General features: G+C 40.4%; 2 pseudogenes; one reads left to right on the forward strand and one right to left on the reverse strand.

Moving 5' to 3' along the window:
• LOC133081903 (P2R1A-PPP2R2A-interacting phosphatase regulator 1-like) overlaps nt 1–23,522 on the forward strand; it is a 54,026-nt pseudogene continuing 30,504 nt past the window's right edge.
• LOC133082083 (annexin A2-like) lies at nt 21,991–23,251 on the reverse strand (annotated as a pseudogene).

The following is a 23,522-nucleotide window of genomic DNA, read 5'->3' on the forward strand; positions in this document are numbered from 1 at the left end:
CGGGAGCCAGAAAACCTTAAGAGCTCCAAACTAAGCTTCGGCACGGACATGGCACAGGAGAAAATGGAACTAGGCTTGGAGGTGCTGCCGAGTTCAACCACCACAGAAGACAACACTCTGAGAAGATCCAACAGCGTCCCTTTGATCAGTGGGCTTGGGTGAGCAGGACTGAGATACTGGAGGAGGCAAGCGGGGGCGGTGGAGGGTGGCAAGAGTTGCAAAAAAGTGACTTCCAATAGCATTCCCACCTCTTTATTCATCAAGGTTCTGCAGGTATGTCCGGTGTTCCTGGTGTCCGGAAGATCCCACCCTCAGTCTGGGGGCGGGGGGAGGCGGGGCGGGCTGACCGGAGGGCGAGCGCACACAGGAACCTGAAAGTCCTGACAGTTCATCGCTACCGGAAAGCAGCAACCATTCGGTTTGGAGCACGACTTTTTCTAACTTCACCCCATCTCTTACCCACTCTTGAAGAAACTGTGCACTCCCCACCCTCGCCTCCAGATCTTCTGTAATGACTGTAATTTTTGTCATTCTCTCCGCTGCTTTGTCACCTCTGACCTTCACCTTCAGCACACTTGGAATGGAAATAGTTGTCAAGCAAATAAGCTTGGGCCTTTTTTACACCTAGGTTTTATTTGAACGAAAAGTTGAGGTATCACAGAAAATTGATCTCCTAAATTTTGCATTCTCAATGGCCGATATTGCCCCTACTTAGTTCTTGGTGGGTGAAAAATTTTTTTCTCATATGTATAAAGCACAGATATACATACAGCACATAGACTGATATGCAGTATATTTGTGCTTTTTAAATGGTGTGGGGATTTTCGAGGAGGAGTTGGGGGAGGAAATGTCTAAAAGGCTCTTTAGAGCTCTGCTGATGAAAAAAGATTTAAAAGATTTAACTAACTGATGGTTAACTGTATTTCCTGCACATATCCAAAGATCTGGCATGACTTAAGCTTATTATTTCTTAAAATAGAATTTTAAAGTGAGGTCTTGGATCTCACATCCCAGTATCATAAGGTTTTCTCAGTATTGTAAAAATGTCTGAAAAATGCATTAACTGTTACAAGGGAACTCAAGAGACCAGATCTATCCTCCTTGTTTAATGTATGGGGAAACAGGCCCGTGAATCTCCAAAATGTCATAGTCAGTAGTAGAGCCAGTACTAGGAAGCTGTGTCTCCAAACTCCTAGGCTAGTGCTTTGTCTACTACTAATCAATATCTAAGCTGATTAACTAAACAGATGCAGCTTTCTGGTCATTTGAGTTAAGGGAGAATATGTTGTAACAAAATGAAAAGCAAACTAAGTGACCAGAAAATAATACATTACCTTTTTAAACAGGCAGATAGAAAAATAAAGGGTGGAGGCAGCTCTGCATGTTGTACTGAGAACAAGAACATTCTATAAATTGAGGATTCTACTCTAAATCCTGTTGTGTGAATAAATGAACTGTTATGGACACACTCTGCTAGTAGAAGAAAACACTTGAGGATAATGTTCATTTTATTGAAAGGCTTTATGAAATGAACAATTTGCAAATACGTAGATGACAGAGGATATATATTTGAAGGAACGTGTGGATCCTGCTGGGGCGGGGGTGGGTGGGTGACCAGGCCCCTTTTCCCCATCCTCGAAGTCCTGGAAGCAAAGAGTGATCCCAGTTATCCCTTCATACTTTGCTTTGTTCTGCAAAGGATTTGAAATTTTTGCTTTTATCATATTAGAGCATGGTTACAGTGTTGAATTCCATAGCTTAAGATCCTGATGCAGGAAGTGAATTTTGTACAGAAAGGTTAGGGGCAGTTGCATATTTATCTAGTAGGAGTTAACCCACAAAGCAGACCAAGTCCAGGGACTCTTGTCTGTCAAAAAGAAGTAGCATAGGAATGGTATATCACATGCCCGAGGTCATGTAATCAATAAGAAAAAATTTAGAGTAGAATTACACTGAGCCTTAGTTGAATTCATTTCCCCCCAGTTGTTTGCAGTTGCATATGTCCACTGCTCACTTTTCCCACTTTCCTTAAGGTGGGCCTCTAATACTCATTGCCTGGCCTCTATCACAGCTCACTAAATATTGTTGCACTTCTTTCAAGCAATTTTCCAATTTTGCTTGATGTTTCCTGTATATAAAGACTTTCAGTCTCTCTTGCACCAGCATTTGCAGAATTTCTTCTTTAAATGTCAACTCTTTAATACAAGTATCACTATTTTTTAAGAAGGTCCTGCATAGTTTTGTGTTCATCTTGTATTAATAAAAATACCAATGTCAAAAGTTTTAAACCTCTTGGTTCTTTATACTCTTTAGCCCCTCTAGTTGGCTGACTTCGATACCGGTGTCAGTGACTTTATTTAAAGGTAGTATTTTTTTTCTTCTACTTCTCTGGCCCTTATTAGAATTAGACATTAAATTCTTGGATTTCTGCCAGTGGCTTCCCCCTTTAAATACCGCTAGCCTGACCCTGCATTTAAACTGTTACTGCCTCAGTTTTGTTTGAAAGGTAAACGACTGCCTGGGGGCCAAATTGAGCCTGCTGATTGGTTTTGTAAATAAAGTTTTATTGGAACACAGCCACACCCATTTGTTTACTTATTGTCCTTGGGCCACTTTCCCACTACACTGGCAGAGTTGAGTAGTTGCAACGAAGATTGTATGGCCCACCAAGCCCAAAACATTTACTGTCCGGCCCTTTACAGAAAAAGTTTGCCAACTATCGGGTTTATTAAACTTGTGCAAACCTGGAAGAAGAATAGTGGCCATGAAGAGTGATTGCTTTGGGAATATAACTGGCATAAATATACTGTAGTTTAGACAGATACTGATCACTTAAACATTATCTAGTTATATTACTGCTTACTGATCACTTAAACATTATCTAGTTATATTACTTTCACTTTTTCCAAATTGTAAGTAGCACTTAATTCTAGATATCACCTAGGATTTTATGAATTCATGTTGAGTGACTCGTATCAGTTGAAATACATGCTGCCTCAATGATTTTTTTTTCAGTTATAGTCTTATTAAATAAAATTGGCAGACGAAAATTTAGGGGAGAATATAATTGTCAGCCTTAAGAATTAGCCCGGGCGGGGGGAGAGATAAATTGGAAGATTGGGGTTGGCATATACACACCACTATATATAAAATAGATAACTAATAAGGGTGTACTGTGTAGCACAGGGAACTCTACTCAATACTCTGTAATGGCCTATGTGGGAAAAGAATCTAAACAAGAGCAGGTATATGTATATGTATAACTGATTCACTTTGCTGTACACATGAAACTAACACAACACTGTAAATCAACTATACCCCAATAAAAATTTTTTAAAAAAGAATTACCCCCCACACACAAAAGACAGTGGAAATCTGTAACCCATTAGTTTCCCTCCAACTTCCTAGTAGTGACTGCTAAAATATATTCCTGTTCTCGTAGGGGAAAATGACTGGGAAAGGAAGTAAAAATTAGACCTGTACATATATCCTCTCAAAAAATATTGAGTTACTGCCTGTTATATGCAAGTTACTATTCTGCAAAGATGTATATCTAGGCTCAATAAGCTTTTTAAAAAAATTTATTTATTTTTGGCTGTGTTGAGTCTTCGTTGCCGTGTGCGGGCTTTTCTCTAGTTGTGGCAAGCGGGGGCTACTCTCCGTTGCGGTGCGCGGGCTTCTCATTGCGGTGGCTTCTCTTGTTGCGGAGCACGGGCTCTAGGCGCGTGGGCTTCAGTAGTTGTGGCACGTGGGCTCGGTAGTTGTGGCACGTGGGCTTAGTTGCTCCGCGGCATGTGGGATCTTCCCGGACCAGGGCTCAAACCCGTGTCCCCTGCATTGGCAGGCGGATTCTTAACCACTGTGCCACCAGGGAGCCTCTCAATAAGCTTTTAATAGGGAAAATAAATACTCAAAAGACTTCAATGTATGGTAGAATGACATGTGCTTAGGGAAAGAAAGTGCTAGGGTAATTAAAAGAAGGGAGTGAGAAGTGACAGCAGAATTGGTGAGGGATACAGGAAAGATTCTTGGACAGGTGGCATTTAAGATGGGCCCTAGCAGATTGACAAGATGCAGACTGGAAGAAAGGGGGCCAGATAGCTGGACAGCATTCCAAGAACACGGAACAGGCTTGGAAGTAGGAAAGCATAGGTGTATTCCAGAATGCTGGTCAACTCTGTCTGGATCACTGGCTCCCAAATGTTCATATGCTGACCAGTGCTGATCCTAGGGGACATTTTACCAATCCATGGTTTTAAAAAGTTACAGCATGCTTTCCTGGGCAGGACTGTATTTTACTCAGATTGTTAGTCCTGCTTTATTATTATTATTTTTTAATAATAGCCCTGCTTTTTTAAATAACAAAATATCCTTTTATAAATGAAATGATGATGTTGATAGTTGGTGAGATTTTTAAAGAATGACCTTACTTGGCAAGAGAAAATGGTAGCAACTGTATGTTTGTGCCAAGATTTTGTTTTGAAATTTTCCCAGTCTATGAAATCCAAAAGTCTGTGGAGCTAAATTGTGGAAGGCTTTGAAAGTTATAGGAAAGAATGTAGCTGAATTCAGCAGGCGATGAAGAGAGTCATTGAAAGTTCTGAGCAGGAGAGCAAGCTGATTGCAGTAGGGAAAGAACAGAGGTGAGCCAACCAATTAGGCTATTGCAGAGTCAGTGGAAAAGTAAAAATGCTTTGAATTGGTTTTTGGCAAGGAGCCTGGAAAGAATAAGATGGACATGAGAGATCACAGAGGTAAAACCTAAAAGACCTGGCACCTGATTGGATATAGGTGGCAGAAAAGAACATGTTAAAGATGCTTTCTTATTATCACTGGGGAAATATACACACACACACACACACACACACACATATAACTGAATCACTTTGCTGTACACCTGAAACTAACACAACATTGTAAATCAACTATAGTCCAATATAAAATAAATTTTTTTAAAAGTTATAACAAAAACAAAACATAAAAAGGAAAAGAGGACTTCTTCAGGGTCCCAACCCAAATCAGGCCGAGGCCCGCCAGGCGAGCACCTTCAAAGCTGGGCGAACAAGGACCATCTTCAGCATGCAGCGGCTGCTCGGCTTCAGTACGCTGTTGCCATGGGGGAATGTGGCCCAGTGTGGCAAAATCTTGCAAATTTTCATTTGGCCTACATATCTGAAAATCCCAGTTCTGTCGACCCCTGCTACTGGCTATCCCTCATTCATGTGAAAGTTTGGGAGTCGAGAGGGAGTTGGTACTAGCACATAATAGCTTCAATCATAAATTTAAATCGGTTACAGGTTTACACAGAAAACGATGTCTCTCCAAGGCCACAATAAATTATATTTATTCTTGGTAGCATGATTAGAGGTAACGTGGCATGCTTGAGGATTCCTTACCTTACATGGACAGTTGTTTAGGCTCAGCCAACCAAGGCTGTGTGTGTGTGTGTGTGTGTGTGTGTGTGTGTGTGTGTGTTCTATTTTCTACATCTGCACAGCTGTCTCCACAAAGAAGCCATTTACATCAATGGCATTGTTGTTTAAGGATTTGAAATGTTATTTCTTTAAAAAATGTTTGTAATGGATTTTAAATGACAAATGTTTTCCTTTTCTTCTTAGTGGTAATTCACAGGTGTTCCAATCTGATACATTAAGAACTCGAAGAAACAGTACATCGTGTATGGCACAGCACTATCTGGTAAGAAAATGCTTATAGACTTGCACTATTGGTCTTAGTCAGTGGTTCTCAAACTCGAGTGTGCACCCGGAAAGCTTGTTAGAACAGACTACTGGCCCTCAACCCCAGAGTTTCTGATTCAGGAGGTCTCAGGCAGGGCCTGAGAATTTGCATCTCTAACAAGTTCCCACTTTGAGAAACATTGCTCTAAACATTACTGAAGGAAAAATAAACACATTGACTGCGGTTATGATTGGTACAGCTGCTGCAGCTGCAGCAGAATTAACTTGTAAATCCCACATGGATTTAACATTGAGATTTGCTTTTATATATAAAACCATCTGGCTTTCAATTTTTAAAAGAACATTCTAATTTTGAGAGGAAAACTTGCAGGCTCTCCTAAGGGTAGTTTTCAGGCTTAGAGTTGGACTTTATCTCGCATTTATCTTTTTTTTTTTTTTTTTTTTTTTTTTTAAACATCTTTATTGAAGTATAATTGCTTTACAATGATGTGCTAGCTTCTGCTTTACAACAAAGTGAATCAGTTACATATATACATATGTTGCCATATCTCTTCCCTCTTGCATCTCCCTCCCTCCCACCCTCCCTATCCCACCCCTCTAGGTGGTCACAAAGCACCGAGCTGATCTCCCTGTGCTATGCGGCTGCTTCCCACTAGTTATCTATTTTACATTTGGTAGTGTATATATGTCCATGACACTCTCTCACCCTGTCACATCTCACCCCTCCCCCTCCCCATATCCTCAAGTCCATTCTCTAGTAGGTCTGTGTCTTTATTCCCATCTTGCCACTAGGTTCTTCATGACCTCTTTTTTTTTTTTTTTTTTTTTTTTTTTCCCTTAGATTCCATATATATGTGTTAGCATACTGTATTTGTTTTTCTCTTTCTGACTTACTTCACTCTGTATGACAGACTCTAACTCCATCCACCTCATTACAAACACCTCCATTTCGTTTCTTTTTATGGCTGAGTAATATTCCATTGTATATATGTGCCACATCTTCTTTATCCATTCATCCGATGATGGACACCTAGGTTGCTTCCATGTCCTGGCTATTGTAAACAGAGCTGCAATGAATATTTTGGTACATGACTCTTTCTGAATTATGGTTTTCTCAGGGTATATGCCCAGTAGTGGGATTGCTGGGTCATATGGTAGTTCTATTTTTAGTTTTTTAAGGAACCTCCATACTGTTCTCCATAGTGGCTGTATCAATTTACATTCCCACCAACAGTGCAAGAGGGTTCCCTTTTCTCCACACCCTCTCCAGCATTTATTGTTTCTAGATTTTTTGATGATGGCCATTCTGACCGGTGTGAGATGATACCTCATTGTAGTTTTGATTTGCATTTCTCTAATGATTAATGATGTTGAGCATTCTTTCATGTGTCTGTTGGCAATCTGTATCTCTTCTTTGGAGAAATGTCTATTTAGGTCTTCTGCCCATTTTTGGATTGGGTTGTTTGTTTTTTTGTTATTGAGCTGCATGAGCTGCTTGTAAATCTTGGAGATTAATCCTTTGTCCGTTGCTTCATTTGCAAATATTTTCTCCCATTCTGAGGGTTGTCTTTTGGTCTTGTTTATGGTTTCCTTTGCTGTGCAAAAGCTTTTAAGTTTCATTAGGTCCCATTTGTTTATTTGTGTTTTTATTTCCATTTCTCTAGGACCTGGGTCAAAAAGGATCTTGCTGTGACTTATGTCATACAGTGTTCTGCCTATGTTTTCCTCTAAGAGTTTGATGGTGTCTGGCCTTACACTTAGGTCTTTAATCCATTTTGAGTTTATTTTTGTGTATGGTGTTAGGGAGTGTTCTAATTTCATACTTTTACATGTAGCTGTCCAGTTTTCCCAGCACCACTTATTGAAGAGGCTGTCTTTTCTCCACTGTATATGCTTGCCTCCTTTATCAAAGATAAGGTGACCATATGTGCGTGGGCTTATCTCTGGGCTTTCTATCCTGTTCCATTGATCTATATTTCTGTTTTTGTGCCAGTACCAAACTGTCTTGATTACTGTAGCTTTGTAATATAGTCTGAAGTCAGGGAGCCTGATTCCTCCAGCTCCATTTTTCGTTCTCAAGATTGCTTTGGCTATTCGGGGTCTTTTGTGTTTCCATACAAATTGTGAAATTTTTTGTTCTAGTTCTGTGAAAAATGCCAGTGGTAGTTTGATAGGGATTGCATTGAATCTGTAGATTGCTTTGGGTAGCAGAGTCATTTTCACAATGTTTATTCTTCCAATCCAAGAACATGGTATATCTCTCCATCTGTTTGTATCATCTTTAATTTCTTTCATCAGTGTCCTATAATTTTCTGCATACAGGTCTTTTGTCTCCTTAGGTAGGTTTATTCCTAGGTATTTTATTCTTTTTGTTGCAATGGTAAACGGGAGTGTTTTCTTAATTTCACTTTCAGATTTTTCATCATTAGTATACAGGAATGCAAGAGATTTCTGTGCATTAATTTTGTATCCTGCTACTTTACCAAATTCATTGATTAGCTCTAGTAGTTTTCTGGTAGCATCTTTTGGATTCTCTATGTATAGTATCATGTCATCTGCAAACAGTGACAGCTTTACTTCTTCTTTTCCGATTTGGATTCCTTTTATTTCTTTTTCGTCTCTGATTGCTGTGGCTAACACTTCCAAAACTATGTTGAATAATAGTGGTGAGAGTGGGCAACCTTGTCTTGTTCCTGATCTTAGTGGAAATGGTTTCAGTTTTTCACCATTGAGGACAATGTTGGCTGTGGGTTTGTCATATACGGCCTTTATTATGTTGAGGAAAGTTCCCTCTATGCCTACTTTCTGCAGGACTTTTATCATAAATGGGTGTTGAATTTTGTCGAAAGCTTTCTCTGCATCTATTGAGATGATCATATGGTTTTTCTCCTTCAATTTGTTAATATGATGTATCACGTTGATTGATTTGCGTATATTGAAGAATCCTTGCATTCCTGGAATAAACCCCACTTGATCATGGTGTATGATCCTTTTAATGTGCTGTTGGATTCTGTTTGCTAGTATTTTGTTGAGGATTTTTGCATCTATGTTCATCAGTGATATTGGCCTGTAGTTTTCTTTCTTTGTGACATCCTTGCCTGGTTTTGGTATCAGGGTGATGGTGGCCTCGTAGAATGAGTTGGGGAGTGTTCCTCCCTCTGCTATATTTTGGAAGAGTTTGAGAAGGATAGGTGTTAGCTCTTCTCTAAATGTTTGATAGAATTCGCCTGTGAAGCCATCTGGTCCTGGGCTTTTGTGTGTTGGAAGATTTTTAATCACAGTTTCAATTTCAGTGCTTGTGATTGGTCTGTTCATATTTTCTATTTCTTCCTGGTTCAGTCTCGGCAGGTTGTGCATTTCTAAGAATCTGTCCATTTCTTCCAGGTTGTCCATTTTATTAGCATAGAGTTGCTTGTAGTAATCTCTTATGATCATTTGTATTTCTGCAGTGTCAGTGGTTACTTCTCCTTTTTCATTTCTAATTCTATTAATTTGAGTCTTCTCCTTTTTTCTCTTGATGAGTCTGGCTAATGGTTTATCAATTTTGTTTATCTTCTCAAAGAACCAGCTTTTAGTTTCATTGATTTTTGCTATTGTTTCCTTCATTTCTTTTTCATTTATTTCTGACCTGATCTTTATGATTTCTTTCCTTCTGCTAGCTTTGGGGTTTTTTTGTTCTTCTTTCTCTAATTGCTTTAGGTGCAAGGTTAGGTTGTTTATTCGAGATGTTTCCTGTTTCTTGATGTAGGCTTGTATTGCTATAAACTTCCCTCTTAGAACTGCTTTTGCTGCATCCCATAGGTTTTGGATCGTCGTGTCTCCATTGTCATTTGTTTCTAGGTATTTTTTGATTTCCCCTTTGATTTCTTCAGTGATCACTTCGTTATTAAGTAGTGTATTGTGTAGCCTCCATGTGTTTGTATTTTTTACAGATCTTTTCCTGTAATTGATATCTAGTCTCATAGCGTTGTGGTCGGAAAAGATACTTGATACGATTTCAATTTTTTTAAATTTACCAAGGCTTGATTTGTGACCCAAGATATGATCTATCCTGGAGAATGTTCCATGAGCACTTGAGAAAAATGTGTATTCTGTTGTTTTTGGGTGGAATGTCCTATAAATATCAATTAAGTCCATCTTGTTTAATGTATCATTTAAAGCTTGTGTTTCCTTATTTATTTTCATTTTGGATGATCTGTCCATTGGTGAAAGTGGGGTGTTAAAGTCCCCTACTATGATTGTGTTACTGTCGATTTCCCCTTTTATGGCTGTTAGTATTTGCCTTATGTATTGAGGTGCTCCTATGTTGGGTGCATAAATATTTACAATTGTTATACCTTCCTCTTGGATCGATCCCTTGATCATTATATAGTGTCCGTCTTTGTCTCTTGTAATTGTCTTTATTTTAAAGTCTATTTTGTCTGATATGAGAATTGCTACTCCAGCTTTCTTTTGATTTCCATTTGCATGGAATATCTTTTTCCATCCCCTCACTTTCAGTCTGTATGTGTCTCTAGGTCTGAAGTGGGTCTCTTGTAGACAGCATATATATATGGGTCTTGTTTTTGTATCCATTCAGCCAGTCTGTGTCTTTTGGTGGGAGCATTTAATCCATTTACATTTAAGGTAATTATCGATATGTATGTTCCTATTCCCATTTTCTTAAATGTTTGGGTTTGTTATTGTATGTGTTTTCCTTCTCTTGTGTTTCTTGCCTAGAGAAGTTCCTTTAGCATTTGTTGTAAAGCTGGTTTGGTGGTGCTGAACTCTCTCAGCTTTTGCTTGTCTGTAAAGGTTTTAATTTCTCCATCAAATCTGAATGAGATCCTTGCTGGGTAGAGTAATCTTGGTTGTAGGTTTTTCTCCTTCATCACTTTAAGTATATCCTGCCACTCCCTTCTGGCTTGCAGCGTTTCTGCTGAAAGATTAGCTGTTAACCTTATGGGGATGCCCTTGTGTGTTATCTGTTGTTTTTCCCTTGCTGCTTTTAATATGTTTTCTTTATATTTAATTTTTGATAGTTTGATTAATATGTGTCTTGGTGTGTTTCTCCTTGGATTTATCCTGTATGGGACTCTCTGTGCTTCCAGGACTTGATTAACTATTTCCTTTCCCATATTAGGGAAGTTTTCAACTATAATCTCTTCAAATATTTTCTCAGTCCCTTTCTTTTTCTCTTCTTCTTCTGGGACCCCTATAATTCGAATGTTGGTGCGTTTAATGTTGTCCCAGAGGTCTCTGAGACTGTCCTCAGTTCTTTTCATTCTTTTTTCTTTATTCTGGTCTGCAGTAGTTATTTCCACCATTTTATCTTCCAGGTCACTTATCCGTTCTTCTGCCTCAGTTATTCTGCTATTGATCCCATCTAGAGTATTTTTAATTTCATTTATTGTGCTTGTCATCGTTTCTTGGTTCCTCTTTAGTTCTTCTACGTCCTTGTTAAATGTTTCTTGCATTTTGTCTATTCTATTTCCAAGACTTTGGATCATCCTTACTATCATTATTCTGAATTCTTTTTCAGGTAGACTACCTATTTCCTCTTCATTTGTTAGGTCTGGTGTGTTTTGACCCTGCTCCTTCATCTGCTGTGTGTTTTTCTGTCTTCTCATTTTGCTTATCTTACTGTGTTTGGGGTCTCCTTTTCACAGGCTGCAGGTTCGTAGTTCCCGTTGTTTTTGGTATCTGTCCCCAGTGGCTAAGGTTGGTTCAGTGGGTTGTGTAGGTTTCCTGGTGGAGGGAACTAGTGCCTGTGTTCTGGTGGATGAGGCTGGATGTTGTCTTTCTGGTGGGTTCGTCCACGTCTGGTGGTGTGTTTTGGGGTGTCTGTGGCCTTATTATGATTTTAGGCAGCCTCTCTGTTAATGGATGGGGCTGTGTTCCTCTCTTGCTAGTTGTTTGGCATAGGGTGTCCAGCACTGTAGCTTGCTGGTCGTTGAGTGAAGCTGGGTCTTGATGTTGAGATGGAGATCTGTGAGAGATTTTCGCCGTTTGGTATTACGTGGAGCTGGGAGGTCTCTTGTGGACCAGTGTCCTGAAGTTGGCTCTCCCACCTCAGAGGCACAGCCCTGATGCCTGGCTGGAGCACCAAGAGCCTTTCATCCACACGGCTCAGAATAAAAGGGAGAAAAAAATGGAAAGAAAGAAAAAAAGAGGATAAAATAAAATAAAATAAAATAAAGCAATTATAATAAAAAATAAGAAAAAAATTATTAAGAGTAAATTTATTAAGAAAAAAAATTTTTTTAATTTTTTAAAAATAGATTTATTAATTTTTTATACTAAAAATAAGAAAAAAATTATTTAGAAAAAATTTATTAAGAAAAAAAAAATTTTTAATTTTTTAAAATAAAAAATATGAAAAAACTTATTAAAAATTTTTTTAAAAATAGAAAATAAGGAAAAAATTATTAAGAAAACATTTATTAGGGGAAAAAAAAAACAAAAAAAAAACAAAAAAAAAAACGGACGGACCTAACCCTAGGACTAACGGTGAGAGCAAAGCTATACAGACAAAATCTCACCCAGAAGCATACACATCTACACTCACAAAAAAAAGGAAAAGGGGAAAAGTTAATATATCCTGCTCCCAAAGTCCATCTCCTAAATTTGGGATGATTCGTTGTCTATTCAGGTATTCAACAGATGCAGGCACATCAAGTTGTTTGTGGAGCTTTAATCCGCTGCTTCTGAGGCTGCTGGGAGAGATTTCCCTTTCTCTTCTTTGTTCGTACAGCTCCCGGGGTTCAGCTTTGGATTTGGACCCGCCTCTGCATGTAGGTCGCCTGAGGGCGTCTGTTCCCCGCCCAGACAGAACGGGGTTAAAGGAGCAGCTGATTCGGGGGCTCTGGCTCAGTCAGGCCGGGGGGAGGGAGCGGTACGGAGGAGGCGGGGCGAGCCTGCGGCGGCAGAAGCCGGCGTGACGTTGCAGCAGCCTGAGGCGCGCCGTGCGCTCTCCCGGGGAAGTTGTCCCCGGATTACGGGAGCCTGGCCGTGGCGGGCTGCACAGGCTCCCGGGAGGGGCGGTGTGGAGAATGACCTGTGCTCGCCCACAGGCTGTTTGGTGGCGGCAGCAGCAGCCTTAGCGTCTCATGCCCGTCTCTGGGGTCCGCGCTGATAGCCGCGGCTCGCGCCCGTCTCTGGAGTTCGTTTAAGTGGCGCTCTGAATCCCCTCTCCTTGCACGCCGCGAAACAAAGAGGCAAGAAAAAGTCTCCTGCCTCTTCGGCAGCTGCAGACTTTTTCTCGTGCACCCTCCCGGCTAGTTGTGGTGCGCTAGACCCTTCAGGCTGTGTTCACGCAGCCAACCCCAGTCCTCTCCCTGGGATCCGACCGAAGCCCGCGCCTCAGCTCCCAGCCCCCGCCCGCCCCGGCGGGTGAGCAGACAAGCCTCTCGGGCTGGTGAGTGCTGCTCGGCGCCGAGCCTCTGTGCGGGAATCTCCGTTTTTCCCTCTGCGTCCCTGTTGCTGTGGGATCCGCGCTGATAGCCGCGGCTCGCGCCCGTCTCTGGAGCTCGTTTAGGCGGCGCTCTGAATCCCCTCTCCTTGCGCGCCGCGAAACAAAGAGGCAAGAAAAATTCTCTTGCCTCTTTGGCAGCTGCAGTCTTTTTCCCGGACTCCCTCCCGGCTAGCACCGAAGCCCGAGCCCCAGCTCCCAGGCCCCGCCCGCCCCGGCGGCTGAGCAGACAAGCCTCTCGGGCTGGTGAGTGCTGGTCGGCACCGCTCCTCTGTGCGGGAATCTCCGCTTTGCCCTCCGCACCAATGTGGCTGCGCTCTCCTCCGTGGCTCCGAAGCTTCCCCCCTCTGCTACCCGCAGTCTCTGCCCACGAAGGGGCTTCCTAGTGTGTGGAAACCTTTCCTCCTTCACAGCTCCCTCCCACTGGTGCAGGTCCCGTCCCTATTCTTTTGTCTCTGTTATTTCTTTTTTCTTTTGCCCTACCCAAGTACGTGGGGATTTTCTTGCCTTTTGGGAGGTCTGACGTCTTCTGCCAGCGTTCAGTGGGTGTTCTGTAGGAGCAGTTCCACGTGTAGATGTATTTCTCATGTATCTGTGGGGAGGAAGGTGATCTCCGCGTCTTACTCTTCCGCCATCTTGCCCCTCTCGCATTTATCTTGAATTGAAAATATAGTTTGTTTTTCATGGTGTTATGATGCAATCTCTAAACTAGAACTCATCTACAAATTATCCTGTAAACATAGGAAATATGCTTGTACATCAGTAAGCCAAAGTGAATAAATGATTCACTCTATGAATCATTTTATTGAGGTGAAATTCATATAACACATAGTTAACTATTTTAAAGTATACAATTCAGGGGCATTTGGTGCATTCACAATGTTGTTCAACCACCACCTCTCTCTTGTTTCAAAAAGCACACATCCTTGTCTTGTTCCTGATCATAAGTGGAAAGCTTTCAGTCTTTCATCATTGAGTATGATATTAGCTATAGGTTTGGGTAAATGCACTTCATCATGTTAGGGAAATTCCTTTCGACTCCTGCTTGCTGAGTATTTTTATCATGAAAGGGGTGTTGAATTGTTTCAAATGCTTTTTCTGCATCTATTGAGATGATCATTTGTTTTTTCCTCTCTATTCTGTTAATATGATTTATTACTTTGATTTTCTTATGTTGAACCACCTTTGAATTCCTGGGATAGACCCCACTTGGTCTTGGTGTATAATCCTTTTAATGTACTATTGGATTTGGTTTGTTATTATTTTGTTGAGGATTTTTTCTGTATTCATAAGGGATATTGGGCCGTAGTTTTCTTTTCTTGTAGTATCTTTGCTGGCTTTGGTACCAGGGTAATGCTGATCTCATAGAATGTGTTAGGAAATGTTCCTCCTCTTGTATTTTTGGCAGAGCTTTATTAGGGTTGGTGTTGATTCTTTAAATGTTTGGTAGAATTCACCAGTGAAGCCATCTGGCCCTAGACTTTTCTTTATTGGGAGGTTGTGGAAACAGATTCTATCTCTTTACTTGCTTACAGGTCTTTTGAGATTTTATATTTCCTCTTGAGTTGGTTTGGTAATTTGTGTGTTTTTAGAAATTTGTCCATTTTGTCTAGATTATCTGAGGAAATTGTTGATATACAGTTATTCATATACAGTTTCTCTTATATGATTTAATATGATGGAAGCTATAGAACATTTTTTTTTTAAATATACCTGCTGGCTTTTTTTTTAAATTTATTTATTTATGGCTGTGTTGGGTCTTCATTTCTGTGCGAGGGCTTTCTCTAGTTGTGGCAAGTGGGGGCCACTCCTCATCGCGGTGCGCGGGCCTTTCACTGTCGTGGCCTCTCTTGTTGCGGAGCACAGGCTCCAGATGCGCAGGCTCAGTAGTTGTGGCTCACGGGCCTAGTTGCTCCACGGCATGTGGGATCTTCCCAGACCAGGGCTCGAACCCGTGTCTCCTGCATTAGCAGGCAGATTCTCAACCACTGCGCCACCAGGGAAGCCCTATAGAACATATTTTAATGAAATGTTATAGCTTGGAACCTATTTTAAAATATTGCCTCCTAATCTTAAAACTGGACATTTTCCTCTTTATAAAATGATATTCAATATTATTCCCACAAATGTACTAATAGTATATTGGGAAAAAAATAGAACTGTTCATTAAACAAATCTTTCTTCCTCTACCCACCCGCTCATTTACTCATTCATTCAACATTTACTGAGCACTTGCTTGTCTATCAAAGCCCTCCATACCAGATCAGCTCAGTGCTTTGTGACCACCTAGAGGGGTGGGATAGGGAGGGTGGGAGGGAGGGAGACGCAAGAGGGAAGAGATATGGGAACATATGTATATGTATAACTGATTCACTTTGTTATAAAGCACAAACTAACACACCATTGTAAAGCAATTATACTCCAATAAAGATGTTAAAAAAAATTTTTTAAAGCCCTCCATACCTATCCAGTCTTCTTTTCTACTCAGCCAAGTCAACAAATATTTTTAGGAACCTACTATGTATTAAGCCCTGATCTACTTGCCAGGGAGATCTAACCTAGTTTGAGGGATTTAGAGAGGAAATGACATACTCGTTGAGATCTTACTGCTGTGTAGGAGTTAGCTAGTTTGGGATATTGGTTACAGGAACAGACAATATTCCAGGTTAAAAAAATGGCATGTTAGAAGGCCTAGAGTGTGGTGTGTAGAGAACAGAGTGTGTAGAGAATTTGAAAGAAGTACATTCTAGCTAGAGTGGAAGATGAAGCGGTGAGAAGTGAGGTTGGAGATATAAACTAGTGCAAAATCTTGTGGGGCTCACCAAGTCATTTTAAAGATTTTGCACTTCGGGAATTCCCTGGTGGTCCAATGGTTAGGACTTGGTGCTTTCACTGCCAGGGCCCCGGGTTCAATCCGTGGTCAGGAAACTAAGATCCCACAAGCCACACAGTGTGGCCAAAAAAAAAAAAGATTCTGCCCTTTATCCTAAGGTCAGTGGAAAGCCGTTAAAGAATTCTAGGTCTGTGATTGACCTGATCAAATTTGCATTTTTGTTTTTTAAATTTAATTAATTAATTAATTAATTAATTAACATTTATTTTTGGCTGCATTGGGTCTTCGTTGCTGTGCGTGGGCTTTCTCTAGTTGTGGCGAGCGGGGGCTACTCTTCGTTGTGGTTCACAGGCTTCTCATTGTGGTGGCTTCTCTTGTTGCAGAGCACGGGCTCTAGGCACGCAGGCTTCAGTAGTTGTGGCACGCGGGCTCGGTAGTTGTGGCACGTGGGCTTAGTTGCTCCGCGGCATGTGGGATCTTCCTGGACCAGGGCTCGAACCCGTGTCCCCTGCATTGGCAGGCGGATTCTTAACAACTGTGCCACCAGGGAAGTCCCAAATTTGCATTTTTAAAAGGTTACCCTGGCTGCAGAGGGGGAAAGTATTGATAGATTGGAAGAGGACAAAAGTAGATACAAGAAGCTCAGATAGGTAACTGCAGTAACCCTGGCAAACAGCTGATAGTAACTTGGACTAATGTGATGGCAGTGGGCATGGAGAACGGTGGCAGATGCGTGAGATATTTGAAAGGTAGAATCATTTGGTGATAGATTCGATGGAGAGGGGGAAACAGTGGAGGCAAAGATGACTACTAGCTCTCTGGCTTGGGCAACTGATGGGATAGTGGTACCACAGAAGAAGGGAACATTGGAAGAAGAGTGGATTTAGAAGGGAAGATGAGTTTAGTTTTGGACATGTTAAGTTTGAGGTTCTCAGATCTTTAAGTGGAGATGTTATGTATACTAGTTTGAAGCTCGGGATAGAGATCTGGGCTAGAGATACATTTAGGAATCATCAATAGATTATTATTTAAAGCTATGGGAATGAATGAAATGACCTATGGAGAGAGTATAAAAGGAGAAGAGAAGAGGCTATAGGAAAAAGCTTTAAAAATCACCAGATTTAAAAATCAATCTCAGAAGAGACCCCACCAAAGAAGACTACGATGGAATGGTCAGAGAGGTGGGAGGAGACTCAGAAGAGAGTATCATGTTAGGTGGTCAAACATGATAAAGACTGAAAGGTGTCCTTTTGAGTTACCAAAATGGAGCTAATTCATGAACTTGAAAGTTCAGTGGAGTAAAGGGTAGGATGAGAAGCCAGATTGGATTGGGTTAAATAATGACTGAGAGGAAAGGACCTATAAATGGCACCATACATATGAGCTTGATTATTTGGGGGGGCAGATTACCCTTTCTATGCCTTAATTTCCTCATCTGTAAAATGGGAATGTAATAGTATCTGCCTCATAAGTTTGTTGTGATTATATTAATCAGTGTAAAGCACTCAGCACAGCACTGGTACATACTAAATGCTCAATAAATGTGTTTTTGTTATTAATAGTACATATGTAGAGACACTATATACCTGACATTTTTTAAAATGCATAATTTTCCTTAGGATTTCTAGGCTCTTAATTCCCATAAGGTTCAGCTTAATATCATGCATATTTAAAATAAACCATCTTGTACAATGGATTGGGTTTGGCAGAACTGAAGTCATTTTAACTTATCTGATGATGGGAATTTCAAGGCTTATTGGTTTAGCTTGCTGTAACAGCATTATGCATATGCTTTTATTTTGTTCCAAGTATCACCTCATTATAAGACATATGGAGGTATATAGTTGCCTTAAGTATAGATAGGCTGAGTTATCTAGGAAAATGACATAATAATTAGAATGTTTGGGGCAGAAGTAACAAAATTCAATTAGAAGTGACTTAAACAATAAGGGACATTTATTATCTCAAATAACAAGAAGTCTTATGAAAGGAGGTTCCAGGGTTGGTTAATTCAGTGGCTCAGGGATGTCATCAGAGACCCAGGTTCCTTCCATCTTTCCACTCTACCATCCTGAGCAGCCTCACTAACCTTTGTACCTAGTAATTAGACCCAAGGTTCAGAATCACATGTATAGCATGATCTTCTATATATTTACACATGTCGAGAAGGATATGTATCAATCTATTATTAGTAGTTATCTCTGGAGCATGGAATCATAGGAAGAATTTTACTTCCACCTTATGCATTTCTATACTATTTAAATGTTTTTCACAAAGCGTCAACAATAGAGGTGTTTTCATTTCTAGCTGATATACCACATTGCAAAATAGAAACATCCCTGTTGAAAAAATATTGTTTTGAAAATACAGTCGTCCCTTGGTATTGGCGGGGGATTGGTTCTAGGACCCGCGGATGATACCAAAATCCGAGTATGCTCCAGTCCCATAGCCCACCCTCCATATCCAAGGGTTTGAATCCTCGGATTCAACCAGCCACAGATTGTGTATTAAATTTGCAATCTGTGGTTGTTTTAACCCGTGGATGGGAACCCTCAGATACAAAGGGCCGACTGTATATTTATTGAAAAAAATCCAGGTGTAAGTGGACTTGTGCAGCTCAAACCCATGTTGTTCAAGGGTCAACTGTACTTGAAAAGTGTTATTGAATGATATCATGAACCATAAGTTTAAGGATCCTATCCCATACTAGACTGTCCTTAAAATTGACACTGCAGGAATCTAGAGTATTCAAATTCCCAGAGACAGAAAGTGGAATGGTGGTGGCGGTGTTGTTTAATGGGTATAGAGTTTCAGTTCTGCAAGATGAAAAGGATTCTAGAGATTGGTTACATAACAATATGAATGTACTTATTTAACACTACTGACCTGTACACTTAAAAATGGTTAAGATGGTAAATTTGATGTTATGTATATTTTACCACAATTTAAAAAAATTTTAACTGGCGCTGCTTTTAATGTATTAAAATGTAGGTAGAACAGTGTTTTAGAAAAAATTGCGGTGATAGAGGGCATTGAAGAATCACGGGTGCCATTTAACACACAAATAGAGACGTATATTTACAAACCTTGTAAAAATCTGCTATCTCACAATTATTTTCTTAATTAAGCTCAAATGTTTTCTTCACCACTATCAGGAAATCACCCCACCCCATTTCTGATGAGCAGAAACCCGAGGCCCTCTTCTGGCTATGGAGACTATGCCTTCCCCTTGAATTACCCCTTTGCTGTATCCCCTAAGACCTCCGAGGTTGGCATGCCTGTTTCCCCACTCTTCTGCTCGGAATTCTCTTCCTGGAACCTCTGTTAAACTTGGTGCAGCCTTGTCTTTTCTCCAGGAAAAGTATCTCATCTTCCTGTCAGAAACGGTTGTACTTTACTTGAGCAATTTGTCCGTTTTAATTTTATGGCTACCAGTATTTACCTGATTAGGTTTTGCTTTACACATTGGCAAATATGAACTCTAAATCCAATCGATGGCCCACCCAGTAGTGAGTGTGTAATACATTCCTTGCCCTGCATTATGCTCTGTCCTTCTAGCCTACATTCAATTCATGTTCAGTATCTTCGTAAGCCACCTTAAATCATTTTGGGAACTAGGCAGAGACATTCATAAACATAGCATACAACCCTTGTTCAGAATTTTCTAAGTGCTTTATCTCTAGTAACTACAGTAGGAAATGGGTTAAAAATAGCAAACCTAGGAAAGTTAAACATCATTTAAAAAAAATTTAATGTCTTTACAATATTAGTTTTCTGTGGTCTCTCTTAAATGGAACTAAGCATGACCTTTCCTCCTATCTTAATTCCTTCACTAGAGATAACACTTGGGAATCAGCTTCACCCAGCACCCTCCCAACCCCCCACTCCCACTCCTACCCTCCCTGCCCTGTGACATCATTCCTTGCTGCTGGGACTCTTGCTTCCTCCCAAGGACTTTTTTTTCCCTAAAGTGTGAGAGAATGGCACAATGGGAAATTTACACCAAAGATACCAGTGAGGTTTATTGACATCTCAGGAAACTAGTTCTATTTTAATACCTTGTTTCATGTAGAAAAATTATCTGAGGTAATTCCCTTGCATATACCACGTACAGTACTTAATCTTTGGGAGAATTCTCTTCCAGATGCCTTTTCTACAATTAATTTTCCACGTTATTACTAAAAGAACCAACCAAGTCCCATAAATGATCCATATTTTGTCCAATTTAAAAGCTTTACTGTGGCTTATACTTCTATAGCTCAAGTTCAAATCCTACCTTCCCCAGACATTTCAAACTATATGCTTGCAGATGTCATCAACTTCAGTCGGGCAATCTTCTCAGGATTTCCTGGATAAAGTTTTCCAGTAGGAAATTCTGAGCCGTTGCCTGAAACTAAACTGATTCCTTCCCATCTCTTAGATATCAATTAAAAATAATCTCTTCCAGGAAGTCTTTCATAATTAGTTAAGAACAGTTTGCCACACCATACAATTCTCTTCTTTTGGCTTTTTAAAAAATAACAGTCATTTATAAAACAGCTAAAGTACCATATTTTTCTGTATATAGGGTGTATGTATATATTTAAGTTCAGGTTAACATGTCTTTTCAATTAGATTATAAATCTTATAAACCTTAGTATTGCACGTTCTACATTGTGAACTTTCTGGGCATTTGAATGAGGATGATATGAGCATCAGTAATATGAATTAAACTTGTTAAAATTCTGCTTGTTCAAAGATATGTGTGTGGACATATATTGGATTGGCCAAAAAGTTCGTTCGGGTTTTTCTGTAACATCGTCCTAAAATCCGAACGAACTTTTTGGCCAACCCAATATATTTGAACTTTTTAAAGGTAAACCTAAATTTTTCAGATTTGGTGCATGTTGCCGCACAACTTCTCAATGATCAATGCTAATAGACGGGCACATTGGGGGAGAATATCCAAAACTGTGGATAAATCACAATATTTTCTACTTGCTTTGGAAAATAGATTATTTTTTACAGTATGCCTTAAGAGTGGGCATACTTTTTTTTAAATTAGCAATAATATCTAATGTTGGAGAAGTACAAGGAAATCAATTTTTTCATACACTGCTGGGAAGTGAATTTGTATAAGCTTTCTGTAGGGCAGGTCAGCAATGCGTGTCAACAGCCTTGTGACCCAGAAATTCCAACTCTATGAATTTATCCTAAAGAATTCACTAAGGATGTGTGCAAAGATTAGCTTAAAGGTTATCATAGCATTATTTATAAAAAGCAAGCAGAAAATGTGGCAACAGTATGAATGTCCAGCAACAGGGAACAGATTAAATGAATGAGCCTTCCTTATCTGTGTTTGAGTCCCAGTTCTAGCAATTATTAGCTGTATGACCGAGCAAGTTGCTTAATTTCTCTGGCCCTCAGTCTTCTAATCTTTAAAATGGGGACAATAATAATGTCAATTTTTCTACATGAAACAAGGTATTAAAATAGAACTAGTTTCCTGAGATGTCAATAAACCTCACTGGTATCTTTGGTGTAAATTTCCCATTGTGCCATTCTCTCATGGGATTGTTGGGAGAATTGAGTGAGATTAGACACGTCTGGCACGTAAATAGGTGCTTCTTATTATTATGGTACTTCTATATGGTATAATATTCAGCCTTTAAAAATGGTGTTGCAGGTGAATTTTAACATGGAAAGATACTTGGAATGTATTTTGGGTTAGTTTTGTTTCTAAAGTAAAAATTCAGTTTATTCATCTGTTTACTATACAGTACAAGAGAGGCAAAGTGTTTCACATCATAGATTTCACTTCCAACTCCTTGGAATGTTCATTTCTTTGGCTAAAAGGAGAAACTTGCTGGGAAAGTCAGGCAATGCTTAGGCAAGGTGAGGGATGGGTACAAGGGGGCTGTTAATTGCAAACTGAGTTTCTAGAACTGTCACCTGGAATCATAGGAGCCCCACTTCTGGACACTTGTGCCATCTCAGGCATCACCCCCACCACCCAGGCACAGGGACGCTTACTGGTAGTTACCCTTGCTGTCCTCCTGGATGTGGTAGTACAGGGCCCCGCCATACTTTCTCTTGAATTCAGACCTAATTTTCAACGTGTCCCCTTCCTTCACTGCAGGAGACTGTGGTTCTAATCAGGACCGTATCGTGAGTCCACTTGCCCTTCATGGAGTTGTACAGTCAGTCAGCAAAATACAGGGACCTCTTGTTCTGAATACACTTGACCAGGTTCAGGAAAACATTTTGCAGGTCTCCTTTGCCCTCCTTCTTGATCATAAGGGCTATTGCTGTTGTACCTTTCAAACACTTTCTGGAGGTGACACACACCGCTCTGTCATGATGCTGATTCACTTGGAAACATCAGTTCCTTTGCTGTTCATTCCAGCATTATAGAGATCTCAAGTATGTCGGGCCAGTCAGTTCATAGTCAATGACAGATCCATCCTCTGCTCGTCTACCCTTTGCAAGGGCAACTATCAGCTTGCAGAAGTCATCAGATGTGTCAGAAGCAATGTCCTGGGACTTCCTGGTGGTCCAGTGGTTAAAAATCCACCTTCCAATGCAGGGGACATGGGTTTGATCCCTGGTCGGGGAACTAAGGTCCCACATGCCATGGGGCAACTGAGCCCACGCACCACAACTTAGAGAGCCCATGTGCCACAACTAGAGAGAAGCCTGCTCGCCGCCATGAAAGATCCTGCGTGCTGCAACTAAGACCCGACGCGGTCAAAAATAATAAATAAATAAATATTTAGAAAAAGAAAAAGAAAAGAAACAACGTCCTTCTCCAGATCAAGCTTGTACATTTCCTTGTAGACTGTTAATTTCCTGCAGCCCCTGGTTGGTCCCTGAGCAGGTGATTTCAATGAGAGAGTCTTCATCTGTCACCAGCCCCTTCATGGAGCAGGCTTTCAACTTGGAATCCTCGTACTGAGTGGGTGTTTTCAGAAGGCCCCAAATCACCTTCTCCAGGTGGTTGGACAAGTCTGACTTCAGTGCTGATGAAAGTTCCTTTTTGGTCCTTCTCTGATAGGCAAAAGTAATATTCCGTCTCTGTTCATTGCTGCAGTTGGTCAAAATGTTGACGATGGTGACCTCATCCACACCTTTAGTCTTGATGACCGTTTCAATGTTCATAGTGTCCCGCTCAGCATCCCAGCTGGTATATGCTTTGACTGACCTGTCTACATTTGGGGGTGGATAGTGGTCACCTTCTAAACTGCACTTGCACAGAATTCTGTGAACAGTAGACATTTTGATAGAAGCTGGACCAGGAGCTGAGAGCTGCAAGTGGCCCCAGATGTGGAGCTGGAATGTGTTATTAAAAAAAACCAAAAAACTCAAACTGCAAAATAGTATCTGGAAAAATAAACACTGAAATATTTGCTATGGTCATCTCTGGAGAGTGGATGATGCTTTTTTCCCCCATTAATTATGTTTTATACTGAGCATGTATTGATTGCTTTATAATGAGAAAAAAAGTGAGTCAATTTCTGTTGAAAAAATTAAAGATCAGGATGATACTGTAACAATGGATTTG

The sequence above is a fragment of the Eubalaena glacialis genome, chromosome X (assembly GCF_028564815.1).
Source record: "Eubalaena glacialis isolate mEubGla1 chromosome X, mEubGla1.1.hap2.+ XY, whole genome shotgun sequence".
NCBI lineage: Eukaryota > Metazoa > Chordata > Mammalia > Artiodactyla > Balaenidae > Eubalaena > Eubalaena glacialis.